The sequence below is a fragment of the Wasmannia auropunctata genome, unplaced genomic scaffold, assembly GCF_000956235.1.
Source record: "Wasmannia auropunctata unplaced genomic scaffold, wasmannia.A_1.0 LD336106.1, whole genome shotgun sequence".
NCBI lineage: Eukaryota > Metazoa > Arthropoda > Insecta > Hymenoptera > Formicidae > Wasmannia > Wasmannia auropunctata.
Window position 1 is genome coordinate 9,336,866 of NW_012026784.1, and position 16,475 is coordinate 9,353,340.

The 16,475-nt window shown below is 47.9% G+C and overlaps 1 protein-coding gene across 5 annotated transcripts in view; it reads left to right on the plus strand.

Moving 5' to 3' along the window:
* Positions 1 to 16,475, plus strand: part of LOC105456010 (serine/threonine-protein phosphatase 4 regulatory subunit 1-like) — a 127,351-nt gene that overhangs the window by 92,017 nt on the left and 18,859 nt on the right. The window contains exon 1 of one of the 5 annotated variants that reach the window (XM_011699799.1): positions 1,596 to 1,859. The exons of the other annotated variants lie outside the window; for them this stretch is intronic. The gene's annotated coding sequence lies outside the window, so the exon portion shown is untranslated. Of the gene's footprint in view, positions 1 to 1,595; positions 1,860 to 16,475 lie in introns of those variants that run through there. 5 annotated transcript variants of the gene reach the window in all.

A 16,475-nucleotide genomic window follows, 5' to 3' on the forward strand; every position in this document is an offset into this window, starting at 1 on the left:
AGAGAGAGAGAGAGCCAGCCACCACCAGGCCGGTACGCGGTTGCAGCTCTGTTTGGCGGCAGTCCGCTTCTGAGAACTAACGGGTCTGCCCCTTTCCCCCTGCAGCCCTCCGCCACGCCACTCACGGCAACGCATCGCATATCCTCCCCACCGCTACGTCCTCTCTACCCCTACCCTCCGCGCGCATGCATCGCGCCTGCGTCGGCGCTGCCCGCTTGCCTGCTTGCCTGCTGCCTTGCCCGCTTGCGCGCGCGCGAGAGAAAGAGAGAGAGCAAGCGAGCGCGCGGCGCGCTGCCTTTGCCGCGTCGTGCGTACCGCGAGTGCGCATCTGGCGTCTGCGCATTGGCGCGAGCGTGACGCGCAAGCGATCATTCTCAGTGTGGCACGGTCCGTCGTGCGAGTACGTTGTATTCTTGTCGTCCGGTGCCGCCACAGCGGTGACACGGTGGTGCGCGCGTGAGAACGCGCGCACGTTGCTCTCCTCGTGACTCTTCTCCCCCCCACCCCTCTTTTTTTTTATTGTTTCTTTTTGTTCGGCCACATGGACATTCGTGCGTTTGTGTGCAAGTGACAGAGACTGAGGATTAAATACAATATGTGCGCGACAATGAATGCAATATTGAACAGCTACTTTCGCGATAGTGGCACGGAAGAAACGATGCCAAGGTGCAACCGGGAGACGGATAGGTTACAGACGAAACGCGAGGGCCGTGCCAGCGCGCGCGTGATCGACGACGTGGTTTTCCGTGTGCGACGCATGAATATGAGACACGGACACGCGCAGTCGGATTGGACGAAAGTATCTCGGTGTGACACTGGTGCTCCGAAAAAGTGTTCGGAGGGATGTTCGCGACGCGAGGGACCACGAGCAGTAATACGTGCCGCGTGCAAGCTGTACGGGGCCGATGGAACCGCGCGAGCGCATGGTGGCGCGACGTGGAATACACTCTCACGGAAGCCCGTTTCTCAGGCCTAGTCTCCCACGTAGGCTCTTATCAGCCGTGCGAGCTTACTAACGATCGGATATCGTGACGCGGGCGTCATGCGGGTGACGAAACGACGCCGCACGTCAGTTACGTCCGTGTAATCGCGGTGCGCTCGCCGACTCGCCCGAAAAAAAAAACGGGGCCGCGCCGCGTGGTTTTATAACGGGATGCCCACGTACGTTCGACCGCGTCGCGTTTCGCCGGGCCTCTCGTGATTCGAGGAAACCCGCCCTCTCGTCGACGAAACTAAAATAAATGCGGCGTAGGTGGTGACCGCCAGTCTCGCGCGCCGCGACTCGCCGGCGAGTGAGAGAGAAGAGTGAGGGGGCGGGGAGGGGGAGAAAAGGAAATGCCGAAGTAACCGGAAGCGCGCGAGAGGAGAAAACGCGGCGCGGTGTAGTTTTCGACCACGATATGTACTCGGATTCCATTCCTTCTGGCCATTCAGGAGAGGAGGCACTCTAATGGCCCTCGTAGCGCGCGGTCACGCTACACTACGGTGCGCCATAGTGCGCCGCGCGGAGACTTCCGGCCCGCCACAGGAAGCGAGACACACGTGTTCGGGCGTGTGTGTTCCCATAATACGATCTGCCTGCCCTCTTCCCCCCTCTCTCCTCCTTTCCCACCCGTCCCTCTTCCTCCCGTTCCTTCCCTCCTTCCCGCTCTCACTCGCTCTACAGTGCGTTCCATATTCGACGGGCCGGCAAAAAGAAGAGCGAGCGCATCGTGTATATGGTGATACGTGCGTATCGTTTCGTCTCGTTTCGTTTCTGCATTCGTTCGTTCTCGATTGTTCGATCGTTAGTTCCGTTTGTTCGCCGAAACGTGCATGAAGAAAAGTGAAACGGAGCCATGAACGTGGAAAGACCACTGGTAAGATAACATCGAGACGAGCATGTAACGACTCTTTATTAGCTTTACACGAGCCTGTAACGGCTTCTTTAACCACATTTGCTTTGCCGTTGACGGTGCGTGGCGAAAGAGAAAGAAAGAGAAAGAGAAAACGAGAGAGAAAGAAAACTTCATATATGCGAGCGAAAGTTTCGTTTAAGGATTGAAACGTTTATTTCAGAAATTGTCGGAGTGCCATTGAATGAAAATATCACATTTCTATTATGTTCGATTCAATCGCACCGTTTTATTACTCGAAATACAATTTTTTTATACGACTGCGTTATGAATGAATCTCCGATATCAACGTCTGTGTTTCTCGCGGATCGGAAAAACTCTCCGTCCTTACATTCTCGGATTGCATTCCGTTTAATTGATTGGTATAAATTTGTTTTTTTTTTTTTGTGTTTCCCCGTATGGTCATGTTATGAATGAGTTTTCAACGTTACATTCATATTTCCCGATACGGCCGTACGCCCGCGGTGCTGTAGTGGTGCTCAACCGTGTTGTTCTCCCCGTTCACACGCGGACTTTGATCCGACAATCAGGAAAAACCGAAGACACTTCAGTTAACTTAAAATACGCAATTTACAATTCTGGATTAACATACCTAGATTCGATAAAATCTGCTTGAAATTATAAGAATGTTCGCAACTTTATTTTCCTCGAACCTTTTACGAAGTATTTAAAGACTTATTTATATTTATTTATCCAATTTGCTCAGTTTTGTGATGCACATCGATAAATCTTATGATATTAATCTTACGATACATTGAAAACAAATTAAGCAAAAAATTAATAACAACTTGGTCAATTGTCCTATTCATAAAATGTATAATATAATTATATTAAAGTTTATAAATGCTATCAGATAATTGTAAAACTACAAGTTTTTATTACAATAATTAGTTAGGATGATAAATCCTAACCTAATAATCACGGAATTATAAGCAACTATAAGCAAAGTTGAATATTTAGAAGCAAGTATAGAGTCATGCCGCAAACTCTCAGGGCCGTAATTACGTGACATATGTACGCACATTGATCACCGCTAATTTTCTCGGCTCATTGGATATAAGTTTTTACTGCTCAATTGATTCCGTTTTCTTAATAAGTGTAGATACTGCTTAGTCTAAAGCAATTATCATAAATTTAAATGAGATTTAAATTCTTAATGCGTACATATATCTTGATTATTACAGACTTTAAGATTATAAAATCTGATTTTATTAGCGAATATCATTCTGAAGAGATATCGAGTGTATGATATCGGAAAAATTTATGCGAGAGAAACACAGAAAAATTTGATACTGCTGCGTGAACAATTAATATTACATTCCTTGAAGAATAAAATTACAGTTATTAGCATTTGATTAGATTGTGTTAAAATATGTGATTTCCGCGATGACAGGTGTATAACATAAAATGAGAAGAAAGTATAGCGAGAAAACCGATTGACGCCCCGGAAAACAGGGCACGTGAAATTACGAGACCATATATTTCTTCAAGAACGTAATACGATAGCAATGCCGGTGTGTAATACCATTTTCGGAGCACTCGTAAACGAGAATCCTCCGCGCTTGTAAGCGCACGCGAGCGCTGCGACTCGGCGGCGTTTCTCTTATCGTGCTCATCGCATTCCTGAATATCATTGCCGTGCATTTTTTTCGCGCTCGCTTCGCGTAACCGCTGCCTCTCTGTGTCTCTCTCCCGTCTTTTTGCGCCCCGATATCGAAACTGGTGTAATCTCAGTGAATTTAGATGCCGCGTGTGCGGCGAACGCGCGAAGGTAATCTCTATGTTTATATCGCATCGCGGGCATGCAGGGTGATTTTTCCGCGGACGTTTAACCTGCTTACGTTACACCGCGATCTCGATACCCGTCCATGGATCGTCTTATTCGTTTTCGTATCTTCTCGTCGCTTAGTTAGCGATACATTTTTTTTTGTTTTGCACACGTTTTCTCTCTGCCGCTTTCTCGTCGTCGAACTGCTTAAAGCTCATCTCGATCGTACATTGAACTCATTAGCATTATACGTACGACTGTTGCTTTCGGCGTTTCTTCGAATTCCGCTTAATTTCCCTAATTGGAAACGAGTCGCGGCCCCTTTAACGAGTGGGAGCAAACACGTGACTCGCGGAGAGCCCCTTTGTTTCGCATAAAGTCCCCAACTCCTCTTCCCCACAAGCCTTATTACCTCGGACGTTCGTTCTCGCCTGCTCCGTTCGCAAAGCTCTCGGCGGCGGGCCGAGCCCGCCGCGTTGAGATCCTCCAGATTCTTATGCGTATGTTGTATTATGGTTATATAGGTGGGCCGATCTTTTCTCTCTTTCTCTCTCCTTCCTCTTTCTTTCGCTCGCCCGCTGCCGAGCCGTGAATGCGAACTGTAGGAGGCTGAGTTAAGGACAGGTACCAGTGGAATGCCGTCTTCGAACCGACCGCCTGAGAGTCCCGACCTCCGTGTTCCGTGTGCCTCTCCTCCGATGCGATCCAAACACTCTCGCAGCGTGCCGCGTACGCGAGCGCGCCACGCCGCCTCGGACCCTTATGAATAACAACAAAGCGGATGACGAATTGCTCGCGAAAATCGTCAAATCGAGCTTGATCAAAGAAAAGCGGCGAAAACGAATGGCATTATGAGAAAATAAGTCTGCAAGTTACGAAATTCCTGCATGCATCTTCGAAAGGAATTTTTTAATTAAATATATATCGGTGTAAAATTCGATAATATAAATTATAATTCTTAAACAGAAATTCTGAAAGGACAGAAAACGAGGGCCAGAATTAATTGCAATCAATCTATGTTCTATTTGTGATATATAAATTTGCATTTATTTTGATTTAGCTTATGTAGTACAATTAGCATTGAATTGTAACAGGAAATTTGTTGAAGCAATCTATTCACTTATTCTCACCTGTCTCGTTGTCCAGATACGGCGCACACCTTTTATAAACCGTATCGTATATTTTCGGGCGAATATAAATTCATTATTACTATTAGCTTGCTGCAAATGAATTCTAACTTCAATGAAGATCTTAACGCTTTTAGAATAAGCTCGTGCAATATAAAAAGTGTCACCTTGTATAAATCACCCCATTCATTTTTATAAATAGGAACAATCGCATTCGCGCGAAACTCGCTCGTTTGCCGGCCAAATTACCAAACGCGGGAGAATAAAGGAGACCGCGTTATATAGGTGCACACGTATCGTTTCGGGGCCACGGTCCGTGCCTTGTTTACGTCGCCGTACAGAAGGGCCCGCGGGGCCCGAGGCGCAAGGGGTCCGGAGCAGCGTGAGAGCGGGCGCCTTCGCCGCGGAGCATTTAGCGCGGTGGGCGCTCCTCGCCGCTCACCCTCCCCTCCTCACCCGTCTCAACCCTCGTCGTGCTCTCTTCGCCCTTCCCCTTTCCTCTTTCCCTTTCTCTCTTGTGCGCACCGTCGCTCTCTCGCTCCCGAGGTAATTTATCGCGCGGCGAATTCTAATTATCAGTCTGCCACTTTTAAGATATTTCGCCCTATTACATCTAATAATTAAGAATTGTTTCCAAAAATAAGATTTCCATTTTTCCCGGGACATATAGTATTAAGATCGACAGTACTTGACCATCATAAACGGAATATTACAAATTTCTGGAATCAATCAGGCCAAAGGACCTGTGAGTTTCGTGAGGAAAAATATCGGTGATTAAATCGGAGAACGTTACCGAGATAACGATCGGCAGAAGGATGCCCGATATTACATGGATTCAGAATCGTAAACGTCGCGCGAGCGTCCACGAGGCGCGCGCGCGTTGCCGCGAATGATCGCGGGGCCCCCGGTATTCCTAGTGGACTCGTGTCCCCGAATACCCAATAAACACCGCGTGCGCACAGAGGAGAGCGCGTCGTTTCCTCTCCGTCCTTTCCTCGATCGCTCTTTTTCTCCTCTTTCAGCGAGGGCAACGAGGCCGGCCGGGGCCCGCCGCCGCGGTGTGTGCAGGTACACACGACGAGGACGAACGAAGAGTGTCTGAGCGGTCTGCGGCCGCCATGACAGAGCGGAATGCATGAGAACGCGGAGCTACTGACCCTCTCCCCGTCCTCCTCTGCCCCCCCCCTCTCTCCTCCGCTCCCTCAATCCTCGTCTCATATATGCCTCTCTATGTCTCTTTCCCTCGTACACTCCCTTAACCCCTCGAGGATCCCTTTCACCCCTCTCCCTCTTTCTTCCCTCGCCGGTTTTTCTTTTCGCTCTCTCGCTCGCGAGGTGGAAGAGTTCACCTCTCTTTAATCTCCATATCAATCTCGCTCGCCGAAACAGCCGCCGCCGGGCTTTTAATCGCGCCGATTCAGAATTATTCGGAACAACGCTCGCGCTCGGTTTATCCCTCGTTGTAACGCGTCGCGATACCGATGCGCACGTCTTTCGACGCGCGTCTTTCCCTCTCTTTCTCTTTCTCTCTCTTTCTCCCGTATCGTTAATTCAGCCGAGCGCGCACATAATTGACTCGTACGAGCCGTAGCGCGAGCGCACGCATTGCCGGAGATAAGTAGAGAGAGATATTCCAACGGCGTCCGGATCTCCTTCGATACGTGCCCGATAAATGTTTCTGAAAAATTCCCTTGCGATTCCACTATGTTTCTATATCATGCAAGAAGAACATATAGCTTCTTTATAACAATTACATTTTTATATAAAATGTCTATGTGTTCAACATTCGTACGAAAAAAAAAATCTGAATAATTTTGTAAAATTTATATTAAATTATCAAAAGAGAAGAAGACTTTATAAGTATTTAAATATTTATGTTTTTCGCGATAATAAATTTCTTATGTCTCGCACTGTCCGGTTTTTGCAAGTCGTGTAGTCGCACCGAATCTCGAGGCTGTGTCTCGCAGGTGTCGAAGGTATCGAAGATCGCGCGGCAAGCTGAAGAAATTCGACGAATATGTCTCGAAGGAGATTACTCTTCTGCGAAATCGCGGGCTGAGAGACAGATGGATCCTCACGTCTACTACGACTGACAAGACGACTACTTGCAACGCGACGCGACGAATGCCGCGGCCAGGAGTGCATACATCGGACGTTTCTCTGTCGGTGTCGGTTGTGTCGTGTGCCAATCGGTCACATAACGGTCGCACGGTCGTAACACGACCGCCGCGCGCCGCTGTCGCCGCCGACATGACGTCAGGAGATCGACGACCGTGTATCCACGTCGCCGCGACGGTCATTCATACGACTCGATGCGAGGCCCCGCGCGTTGGAATCCGAGGCGAGGAATGTGACAGGAAATAGTCGCATGACTGCGCGCGCGCGCCCGTGCGATCCACGAGAAAAAAAATCCGTATCGCCTCGCATGCATACGTCAAGCACGATCCACGCGGCCGCTGCATCTCGCTCGAAATCGCTATAATTTCGGTGAACTCAATCATTCCTGACGAGATTATAATTGCGGGTTTCGTCGATCTCTTTGAGATACCGCAGGACGAAGCCACGCGGCATTTAAATGCTCGTCACATAAATGGAAACTTCGTCGGTGCTCTGCTATGTGTCTTGTGACTGATGTCCCCGAGAGATGAAGTGAAAGAGACGAGAGAGAGAGAGAGAGAAGTATCATAGATCAATTTTTAGATGTGTAAATCTCACGCCGTTTTTCATCAATCGGCGAGCACGGTTGCGTGATATCTGAAATCGAGATGTTTGCACGAACGTACGCGGGCTTATTGCCTCGCGCGCGGTGCCCGTAATCGAATCAAAAGACTCTCGTTAATCGCGCATAACTGCCCGCCGGCCACCATCGGGTAATGGTGGAGGGAACTCGGCGCGAGGCCGCGCGAGAGAGCGTGCAATAAAGTCCCGAGCGCGACTTAATACCGCGCGACGGCTCTCCTCGTTAGGTCGTTGACTCTACGTTTCTTCTTTCTTCGAATCCTGGGGGCCCCCACAGTCTCTCGTACCAGATCCTCTGTGTGCCTCGGCTCCTCGCACACGCTCTCCCGACTCCCGACTAAATCCGTCCCTGCGCTGGGGTCCGGCTAAATCCCCCCCTCCTCCTGCATTCTCTTTCTTCTCTCTCTTTCCCTCTCTTTCTCTCTCTTTATCTTTCCTGTGCCGTACCCTTCTACGTCCTCGCTCTTTCCCCCCGTCGTTTTTCTGTCGGCGTGTACGCGGATACTTCTTCGTTTCTGCTAGACGGTAAACAACGCCACGCCATTCCTACTTCTCCCATTCATATCTCTCCCGAGCGTCTCCCGAATTATTAAGATGCCGGCGCGTTCCGTCCAGGAGCGTACGCGTGGGACGATAGTAATCGTCGTTGACGTAAGCTTGCACTTTTTTTTTTAATCGCCGTAAATACAGAATCAGCACGCACACGACAGTGATGCCAATTTCCAATTCGATTCAATATTATAAATTATCTTCGATGAAGTTTTGATCATGAGGGACCCATAGAATACGTATGGGTCTTTGTTCTTGCGATTAAAATTGCAATTAAGAGAAGGGAATTGAAGTTACCGAGTATCCCTATTGTTTATACTGCGATTATGTTGTTATACCGTTCTCTGTCGCCTAATAATTCACGAAGTGCATTTGGTATTATTGGAGCCTATGAATCACTAATGCCTACACACTTGACTCTTTGAACTTGTTGCTGAGATAAACGTATCAACAAGAATGGCGCTTGCAGCTGATGGCTTATTGGTTACAACTCTCATTTTATTGCGCACAGACGTTATTTGGTGAGAGATTATACATTTGTAATTGCGTACGGGGATTGAAATCGATTTTATCGCATTAACTTCAGATTTATTTATGGACACGAAATTGAAAGCTGACGCGCAAGATGCGTTCCTGAACGTTAACAGCATCAAACATTTAATTTATCAAGATAAGTTTGATGACGATTTTGACATTTTGTATAACGATCTCAATTAGTTTGGGACGATTTATAACTCATTTACAAAGTTTATTTTGTATTTCGGTTCTGTGGTAAGAGTCGCTTGTCGAAACTCGGATCTCCTGAAAATTCCGACTGTCTCTTTTTTCGATACGCGAATCAATACTTTTCTGCGATGGTCGTTCCGCGCGTGCGAGGGACTGTTCAACAGGTGCTCGCTTCTCCGGACGATGTGCCGCGTCGCGTTTAGTCGAGAAGAATACCATCGAGAGAAAAGGCGTAAAGAGAGAGAGAGAGAGAGAGTCGATGAAAAAAAGGAGATGCTAATTGGAGCGGCTTGTAGCGTCCAGCAGCGCGTGTTAACACGACTTCCAGGTACTTGGTGTGCCTTCTCTCTCTCTCTCTCTCTCTCTCTCTCTCTCTCTCGCCTTCTCGACCCTCGCACGAATATCTTTCAGTAGGCACTTCCGGCTAGATGTCGGCGTTCCTCAAAGAGAGAAGTCTCTTTGGAACTAGAACGGGAACGTAATTTGGAAGGAACGGAGTGTATAGTGCCGAAAGATACATCCTTGATTTTCGCGAAAAGATAATGCGGAAAAAACTTAAAAAAACTCTGAATGACTTTTTTGCTTTCAGCATTTTTTCCTTTAGCTTGCTTCTCCCCCTCCGCCTTTCATTCCCTCATTTTTCCCACCTCTTTCCGTTTCCTTCTTTTTTCCCCCCTTCTCGTATACACGTATACGTCCGTTAGTCGGACGTTCGACAAATATTTGCACGAATTCAGGACGACCGCTCGTAAATTAGAGAAAGAGCGAAGCGAGGGCAGACTTTGAAATTCTTTAGGGCCGTGCCCTAATTGGTCTTCTGACCCCTCGTTGCTTCTTCAGTTCTCCCGTTTTCCTTCGATACATTTCCCGTGCTCTTTTCTTCTCATAGACGCCGCTTCTGCGATCTTGATAGTCTCGGTAGAAAATTAAAATCGTCATCTTAAGACTTAAGTCACATTTCAAAGTTGGGATATCAACCACATCGGCGACGATCTCTGCTCGTGACGACACGTGACTTGTGTCGCGCGTTCCCCGAAATTTGCCCGGCTCCCTGAATCATCGTGTTGAATCATGCACGCTCTCCCGCTCGCTCTCTCTCCGGGGTCCGAGTTATTAGATTCCGCCGTCGAAAATACGTCAATTGATGGCCGCGATAACTCGCCCGTAGCGGGCCCAATCGAGGAGATTAGACGAGCTATGAAGCAATTATAAGTACGAAGTTCTCGAAGGCGGCGATTACTTGTGTGCACGATAATCTTCACGTACGTCATCCGTTATCCGAATTTACGCGAAATCAGTGGATGAGTCGACTAATAGAAAATTACTTGTTTTTTTTGTCGTATCAATTTTATACGCGCGGACTTGCAAATCATCAACTTAATGTGATAAGATACTTATACTATTTCGATGAAAGATAATAGAAAACGTAGTAGCAAATTATCTCTCTCCACCCTCATCCTCTAATCATTTCGACGTCGCTTTATTAATTCTGTATCAAAGAAATTTTCGTTAAAAGAAATGGAGACAACTTAAGAGACAAAAATATAGATTTCATCAATCGATTGCGATTTCGCGCGCCCGCGAGTACGGCGCGATCGAAGGGCCGCGTGAGAAGGGAGGGCGGGAAGACGCAGAGTGGTCGAAGATGCGGCTTCTACGATGCTGCGTGAATCTTCGGCGTCGTAGTTGTGCGAGAGAGAGAGAGAGAGAGAGAGAGAGGGAGGGAAGGAACATCCGAAGCGCGCGCGGCTGAAAGGGCAAGAGAGAAACGGAGGGCTACGAACGATGCGGAACGGGGATGACGGCGGGGGAGGAGGGGGGGTGTAAAGGGGACGGGGAGGGAGAAGGCGTCGGGGGTGGGGGCAGTGGCGATGTCCTAGCGAAGGTCACGGCCGGGAATGCGGTTTACGTCCGTCGGTCCAAAGTGGCGTGCCGCGTTGCAGAGCTCTCTTCTCTCGCTCTCGCTCCCTTCGCCTTCCTGCCCTCTCGGATGCCGCCACCCCCTCCTCTCCTCTCCCGCCGCGTCCGTCCGTCCGTTCGTTCGTTCGTTCGTTCGTCCATCCGTCCGTCTGTCTCGCTATCTCTCTTCTTCTCCCGCTCACTCGGGGCCCCGCGGCACGGCGCAGACTGCAGGAATGCACCAAATGCACCGCGCTGACCGATACTCGTCCCCGTTCCACCGCTTCCACTTGTTTACTTCGGCCGTTTGCCTCTCCCTGTTCCTCCACCCTGTCTCTCTCCTCGTCTCTCCTTCGCGGTCCTTCGTTTCTTTTTTCTCCGGTCGGCTACTCCGCCTCCGCGGGCCACTCTCGCATCCTTTACATCGTTCTGCCGCCGCCGCCGCCGCCGCCGCCGTTGCCACTCCCGGGAACGGACCGCTTCTCTCTTATACCACCGGTGTAGTGGCGCGCCTCTTCTCCTCCACGCCCTCACGATACGTACGGTCGAGCACGCATGCACGCACGCACGTACGCACGCACGCACGCACGCACGCACGCATACGCGTGCGGACCGGCACGCAGAAGAGGCACGTTTGTGTCGTCGTTGTCGGGGATACATACCGGGTCGTCCATCGCGACGCGTTCTCACTACGCGCGTTCTCGCGCTCTCCCGCCGCGCTTTCTCTTTCTCCCTGCTTGAGATGAGCCTTCCCCAGTTGGCCTTCTTCGCCGTGTCCTTCGATCGCGCTTCCTTTTACGCCCCGGTCCCGGGATTGACCCTCCGCGCTCATGGGAACGCGGCCCCGGCAGTATCGGTTGTCGATCGGCGCCGTTGACGGGATTAACGGCGGCTATAGTGTATTATCGATCGTGACCTGTTCTAGGGATGTTTCTTTTATCTTAAAAGAAATCTTAAAACAGATCGAACACAAAATGACCTTTTTACATAGCTTTCCAAGCAGTTTTCAGTAGTATTCATCACGAAAGTCTAAGTCTAGCAGTTTTACAAATTTTAGTAAAATTATTTTCAAGTTTCGCAAAAAAAAAATTACTTGAAATGCCACGACTCTTTATATTAACAGATTGAACAAACAGATATAATTTCATAAATATGAAGAATCGCTCCAATTTACTTTTGAATTATACAATTTTTCGAGGTACGCATTAATTTGCGCGGAATAATACGCAGACGTTTATCCCGTATAACAGAGGAGCTACTGTAATAACTGAATTGAATTCCTGATAGTACAGAGATCATAACATAACGGTCTCTTTGTTCCCCGATTCTGAACCGTCAGAAACTATATATCACCTCCGATCTGCGACTCAAAGGTGGGCGCGATAAGTTTGTTGTTGATCGGGCGCGCGTCGATCTTCGAGATCGATAAGCGCAAAAATATTTCAACGAGCCTTAAAGTCCTGCCGTAATAAGAATACGGCGGAGCCAGCTGACGCGAAATCACAGGGTGCAGAGACCTCGGTAGAGATTTGACAAACTCCCTCCTCTCCCCTACCTCTCCCCGTCCTTTCTCTCGACCTCGTCTCGCGCATCCCCGCTCTATTCTCGTCTGTCTCTTTGGCCCTGACCCACCCAAAGGATGCAGTCACCCCGCGTATGGCCGACGGGATGCGCACGGAGGGGAGCGAGCGGTCTCCGAACCGCGTCCGTAACTAGGAGGAAAAGAGAAGAACGGCACGCACACACGTACGCGTTGCGCTCATATGTGTGCACGCGTGAAACGCACTCCGTGTGCGAAAAGAGAAAGGGAGGAAGAGAGAAAGAAAGAAAGAGAGAGAGAGACAACGTGCGCAGCGGGGCAGGGTAAGAGCCGGAGGGGGTGCGTTCCACAAATCAATACCTACGCTGAATCCCGCGTGTGTACCAGCCGTGCACGACGCACGAAACGTGTCACCCACCGACCCAAACCCCATGGACGATATAGCAGCTGCACGCACGGGGCCCGGCATATGTCGTCGCCGCTGTCGCGCGCGCGCGCCTAAACGTTAGCGGTCGCGCCGAATCTTAAATCCCTCTTTTTTACGACTGTACGCGCCACCAAACGATTTTTCATGAAAACCCCATCTTAATTCCGCTATACTTGCAATTTCGGTGGCTCATTTAATCACAAATTGCTTTGACATATTATGTGACTATTGAATATTTTTTACGAACGTGTAATATTAAATTATATATTTGGCAGTGGTATTAAATTATATTTTATATTACATTCATTTATGTAAACCTATTTTGATAGTCTTGACATCTGCTTGTTCGTACATGCTTGCTCCAAGTACCTAATCTTTTCCGTTCGTTTTCTCAATGAGTGCCACCGTTTTTCGAAACTTGACGAAATTCATGCGCTGTAACGATTTCAGTTACCTTTCTAACGCTCAATCTTTCGCTGAACGAAATTTCTGATTTGCTTCCATAACATGGATCGAGGTCGACAATGACGGTGACGGCGATCGTAACGAGAATAACGATCTCGAGCATCCGGTATTGTGCATACCGTACTGATTGAATAGATTTACCTTCGCGAAGTACAAGCTTGGTTTTGAATCTTATTTGTTCTTACAAATTTTTTTCTACTTTTTTTTTAATTTTACCTTTGTTTCAACATTTAATTTACTTCTAAGAAATTTAATTGATGCCGACAAAAAAATTTTCATAAAGGCTTCACCAGCCCACTGATACTAAATTTATCGCAAAATACGCTTTCGGTGGCACTCTTTCGCGGATTTTCCCGGTGCACATGGTATACGGAGAAAAGCCGGGCGTGTTCCCGCGCCGCATCGTGTAACCGCGTCCTCGGCGCGACGCGGCGCGACGCACTCGGCCGGCTTGTCCGATACGCGCGTTTACGTGTGTGCGTTTTGTGGCGGCGACGTCTCTGGTGGAGGTGGTGGGAGATTTCATTCAGTGCGCCTCTCGCCGGCCGCTGCGCGCATGCGCCCGCCGGCCGCGCGTACACACGCTACTCACGCTGCCTCCCCTCCCACTCAGACAACGACGCCGACGACGGCGGCGGCGGCGGCAGCGACAGCAGCAGGAGCAGCAGCAGCGTTTCCTAACACGTACCCATGTACGTACGTACATGTATGCACGCGGAACCTTGTACCCTTTATACGATCGCGTATACGAACACACGAGCACACCGCGTATAACGTGCGTAGTAGCGTTCGTTCGCTCGCACATACACTCTGTCTCTCTCTCTCTCTCTCTCTCTTTCGCTTCTCTCTTCGTGTATTTCTTCGCGTGCGAAAGAAGTACGAGCGTCACAAAAGAGAGCGAATGTGTGGCGCGAGAGAAGGAGGCCAATGCGAACGGCCGAGTGACCGGACCAGCGAGGGGTAGGTGAAGCAGCAGCAAGGAGGGGAGGAGGACCACACGCCGTCCGCCGACGTTGTGTTGTTGTATCGCGCGATCCCTCGTGCGGAGACGCGCGCGTTTTTTGAGACATTGCTTGGTATTTTCAGGGTTACGAGTAAAATGCAAAAGTTTTTTGCTACTCAATAATTTGATAATACTTCAGTAAGTTCCAATGAGTAGCAACGCATGTAGCCCGCCCGAGACATCCGAAACTTTTTATCGCGATGATCTCGTTGTCGCAATACTACCAATGACAAATGATAGCAGTAATAGTGCAGTAGTAATGACTAGAAAAAGAAGGAATTTTTAGTAGCCGATACGCTTAAAATCTTATCTCCGTAACGGACGCGTTTCTTCTTATGCGGTAAGCAATCTGTTTGAACAATGTTACAAAACTGATAGATACATATTTTGCGGCATGTTATATTTGAACATGCAATTTATCGTTTAACCGATAAAAATGCAATAGACACGATTTAATAAAACGAATTTAATGAAAAATTTATACAGAGAGAGATGTAATTATTATTTAAGTATTGTTTGTTATTTCAAGTATTATGTATTTACTAAATTTTGAAACGTTCGCAACATATCATATCCTGACAAAAAAATATTGCCCTATTATAATGAATACAACTAATAGATCCAACGGCTCGAAATTCGGTTAAATAGATTTGAAATTTATACTCGAACAGGTGCACGCCACGGGATACGATACGCGCGCGTGCTGATCGTAATGAAAGCAACCAAGATAGACGAGTATACAAGAGCAGACGTGCGTGAGACTGGCAAATGTAAAAGAATTAATTACGCAACTGATACTGCCAAATTGCTTAATTTCGTTGTAATTATCATATATACATCAGCGTAAATCGATAGTTTTTCTCACGAAAAAGCATTTTCGAATTTGAAAGTGCACATCAATAATAATGTGCAATCCACTGTGTCGCATCGCGTACAATAAGTGCGAGACGGATTCGATGCCGAACTGAAACAACGCTGACGCATGTGCGTGTATAGTAGCCACGAGTAGGAGGGAGAGAGAGAGAGAGAGAAGAAAAAAACGGTGCGTCGTAAAGTGCGGTAGAATGTACTCTCTGACGTAGGGCCCCGTATTGCTTGGCGCGCGTTGCATTCCCCCGCGGTGCATTGACTTCGCCTCCCCTCCAGCGCGTCGCCACCCTCTTCGTCTTCCCCTTCTCTCGATCCCGTTCCACCAGCCCTCTTTCCTTTCCCCCTTATCGTTCTGTCTCTTTCTTCCTCTACCTCCCCCATTCGGACCTTCTTTCTTTCTCTTTTTCTCCCTCTCTCTCTCTCTCTCTCTCTCTCTCTCTCTTTCTCTTTCTCTCTCCTCACGTCGAGTTCTTCCACGCCGCCGGTCATACCACCGCGCCTCACTCCACCGCTCCCCTCCGTCGGTGCAAACGCCGCTTCCCGGCACAACAACAACATTCCTTCTCTCTATAGCCCCTTCGTAGCACGGAGACTCCGCTACCAGACATCTCTCTCTTTTCCACTCTCCTTTTCTCTTTCTCTTCTTGTTTTCTCTTCTTCTTCATCGTCTTCCTTCTCTTTTGCCTTAACGTCACCGCGCGGGTGAAAGGAAGAGACGGAAAGCCGGCGCTGTTGAACGGCTCCGCAAAACTGGTCGCCCGCGAATCGCATGTCCGTCCGATCGACCTGATGCCCATCGGACAAGACCGCCGCATAGTTTCGCCGCGTATATTGTATCTCGTTCGATACTCAAGACATACCGTTCGATCTTCTTTCCGGTATCACAAACTCGCGTGGAAAGATTAAAGCAAAAGTCAACGAATCTTAATTTCCCTCTTTCTTTCTTTCTCTCTCCTTTTCTCTACTTCCTCTCTGTCATAACTTTCTTGCGTATTCATATCGAGATATGTTAAAACAGACCGAAATCAACTGACCGAGTTAAACCGAAAAAAGATTGACATTAAAAATGTATATTATTAAAATTTTATATTGTAGAATAAAGGGACTGTCTGTGAAATAATAAATGCAATGAAAAATTGCTTCTTACTCATTTTATAAAATAATTTTATGATATAAACGGAAGCATTGAAGCGTTTGTTAAAACAATTTTGATGTAAAAAACTTGTAATTTTTGACATAAAAGATTTGTAATTTCAAGATCTTTCTAAAAGTAACTTTTGACAACAATTTTCTATTCATTTAATTCTTAATAAAGTTAAATTTTTTTGATAAAAACTTTATGTGAGAATAGAGGAATTTTTTTGTATTGTTAAAGATACGCGTATTACACTTGTTTAGCGTTATTAATTACTGCGTAAAAATAATTTCGATTTGGGAAACACGCATCTTGATTAGAGAAATCCACCT